Here is a 3600-nt window from a genome sequence, read left to right as displayed (position 1 = left end):
GGGGGGCTCTCCCCCTCGCTTCCGGTGGCGCCGGAACACCGCCGGGGCCATCATCATCACCGCGATCTACACCAACAACTTCACCGCCCTCATCACCAACTCTCCCCCCTCTATGCAGCGGTATAACCTCTCTTTTACCCACTGTAATCTCTACTTAAACAAGGTGCTCAACACTATATATTGTGTCCCAATGATGTATGGCTATCTTATGATGTTTGAGTAGATCCGTTTTGTCCTATGGGTTAATTGATGATCGTGATTGGTTTGAGTTGCATGTTTTATTATTGGTGCTTGCTGTCTACTACACAACCTTCTTCTTGTAGACGTTGTTGGGCCTCCAAGTGCAGAGGTTTGTAGGACAGTAGCAAATTTCCCTCAAGTGGATGACCTAAGGTTTATCAATCCGTGGGAGGCGTAGGATGAAGATGGTCTCTCTCAAACAACCATGCAACCAAATAACAAAGAGTCTTTTGTGTCCCCAACACACCCAATACAATGGTAAATTGTATAGGTGCACTAGTTCGGCAAAGAGATGGTGATACAAGTGCAATATGGATGGTAGATATAGGTTTTTGTAATCTGAAAATATAAAAACAGCAAGGTAACTAATGATAAACGTGAGCACAAACGATATTGCAATGATAGGAAACAAGGCCTAAGGTTCGTACTTTCACTAGTGCAAGTTCTCTCAACAATAACAACATAATTCCATCATATAACTATTCCTCAACATGCAACAAAGAGTCACTCCAAAGCCACTAATAGCGGAGAACAAACGAAGAGATTATGGTAGGGTACGAAACCACCTCAAAGTTATTCTTTCTGCTCGATCTATTCAAGAGTCCGTAGTAAAATAACACAAAGCTATTCTTTCCGTTCAATCTATCATAGAGTTCGTACTAGAATAACACCTTAAGACACAAATCAAGCAAAACCCTAATGTCACCTAGATACTCCAATGTCACCTCAAGTATCCGTGGGCATGATTATACGATATGCATCACACAATCTCAGATTCATCTATTCAACCAACACAAAGTACTTCAAAGAGTGCCCCAAAGTTTCTACCGGAGAGTCAAGACGAAAACGTGTGCCAACCCCTATGCATAGATTCATTGAACCCGCAAGTTGATCACCAAAACATACATCAAGTGGATCACGTGAATATCCCATTGTCACCACAGATAAGCACGACAAGACATACATCAAGTGTTCTCAAATCCTTAAAGACTCAATCCGATAAGATAACTTCAAAGGGAAAACTCAATCCATTGCAAGAGAGTAGAGGGGGAGAAACATCATAAGATTCAACTATAATAGCAAAGCTCGTGATACATCAAGATCGTGCCATAGAGAGAACACTAGAGAGAGAGATCAAACACATAGCTACCGGTACATACCCTCAGCCCCGAGGGTGAACTACTCCCCCCTCGTCACGGAGAGCACCGGGATGATGAAGATGGCCACCGGTGAGGGATCCCCCCTCCGGCTGGGCGCCGGAACGGGCTCCCGAGAGTTTTTTGGTGGCTACAGAGGCTTATGGTGGTGGAACTCCTGATCTATTGTGTTCCCCAATGTTTTTAGGGTATATGGAGATATATAGACGAAAGAAGTCGGTCAGGGGAGCCACTAGGGGCTGATACGTCTCCAACGTATCTATAATTTATGAAGCATTCATGCTATATAATTATCTATTTTGAATGATTATGGGCTTTATTATACACTTTTATATTACTTTTGGGACTAATCTATTAACCAGAGGCCCAACCCATATTGCTGTTTTATTGCCTGTTTCAGTATTTCGAGGAAAAGGAATATCAAACGGAGTCCAAACGGAATGAAACCTTCGGCAGCGTTATTTTTGGGAAGAATAGGATCCTGGAGACTTGGAGTTCACGTCAGAAGATACTCGAGAAGCCCAGGAGATAGGGGGCGCGCCCCCCTACTTGGCTCGCCCCCCTGTCTCGTGGACCCCTCGAGCACCCCCCGACCGACTTCTTTCACCTATATAAGCCTACGTACCCTAAAACCATCGAATATCAAGATAGATCGGGAGTTCCCCCGCCGCAAGCCTGTGTAGCCACCAAAAACCTCTCGGGAGCCCGTTTCGGCACCCTGCCGGAGGGGGAATCCATCACCGGTGGCCATCTTCATCATCCCGACGCTATCCATGATGAGGAGGGAGTAGTTCACCCTCGGGGCTGAGGGTATGTACCAGTAGCTATGTGTTTGATCTCTCTCTCTCTCTCTCTCTCTCTCTCTCTCTTGTTCTCTCTCGTGTTCCCTCTATGGCACAATCTTGATGTATCCCAAGCTTTACTATTATAGTTGGATCTTATGATGTTTCTCCCCCTCTACTCTCTTGTGATGAATTGAGTTTCCCCTTTGAAGTTATCTTATCGGATTGAGTCTTTTATGAGAACACTTGATGTATGTCTTGCCGTGCTTATCTATGGTGACAATGGGATATCATGTGCCACTTGATGTATGTTTTGGTGACCAACTTGCGGGTTCCGCCCATGAACCTATGCATAGGGGTTGGCACACGTTCTTGACTCTCCGGTAGAAACTTTGGGGCACTCTTTGAAGTACTTTGTGTTGGTTGGATGAATCTGAGATTGTGTGATGCATATCATATAATCATGCTCACGGATACTTGAGGTGACAATGGAGTATCTAGGTGACATTAGGGTTTTGGTTGATTTGTGTCTTAAGGTGTTATTCTAGTACGAAATCTTGAATAGATTGATCCGAAAGAATAACTTTGAGGTGGTTTCGTACCCTACCATAATCTCTACATTTGTTGTCCGCTATTAGTGGCTTTGGAGTGACTCTTTGTTGCATGTTGAGGGATTGTTATATGATCTATCTATATTATTATTGTTTAGAGAACTTGCACTAGTGAAAGTATGAACCTTAGGCCTTGTTTCCTACCATTGCAATACCGTTTACGCTCACTTTTACCATTAGTTATCTTGCTGTTTTTATATTTTCAGATTACAAAAACCTATATCTACTATCCATATTGCACTTGTATCACCATCTCTTTGCCGAACTAGTGCACCTATACAATTTACCATTGTATTGGGTGTGTTGGGGACACAAGAGACTCTTTGTTATTTGGTTGCAGGGTTGTTTGAGAGAGACCATCTTCATCCTACGCCTCCCACGGATTGATAAACCTTAGGCCATCCACTTGAGGGAAATTTGCTACTGTCCTACAAACCTGTGCACTTGCAGGCCCAACCACGTCTACAAGAAGAAGGTTGTGTAGTAGACATCAAGCTCTTTTCTGGCGCCGTTGCCGGGGAGGTGAGTGCTTGAAGGTATATATTTAGATCTTGCAATCGTATCTTTTTGTTTCTTGTTTTATCACTAGTTTAGTTTATAAAAGAAAACTACAAAAAAATGGAGTTAAGTTTGTCTCGTACGCTTCGTCTTTTTAATATCTTTCATGAGTATGATGAAAAGGAAAATTGTGCTCAAGTGCTAGAAGAAGAAATCTATAGAATGTTTGACACTAAATCTTTGAATGATGAGCATGATTGCACTGTTGTTAGTATTAATTCCTTGAATATCTATGATGCTAATGATATGCAA

This window comes from Triticum aestivum, chromosome 3B (genome assembly GCF_018294505.1).
Source record: "Triticum aestivum cultivar Chinese Spring chromosome 3B, IWGSC CS RefSeq v2.1, whole genome shotgun sequence".
Lineage (NCBI taxonomy): Eukaryota > Viridiplantae > Streptophyta > Magnoliopsida > Poales > Poaceae > Triticum > Triticum aestivum.
The sequence above is the reverse complement of the archived record's forward strand: the minus strand, read 5'-3'. Positions refer to the sequence as shown.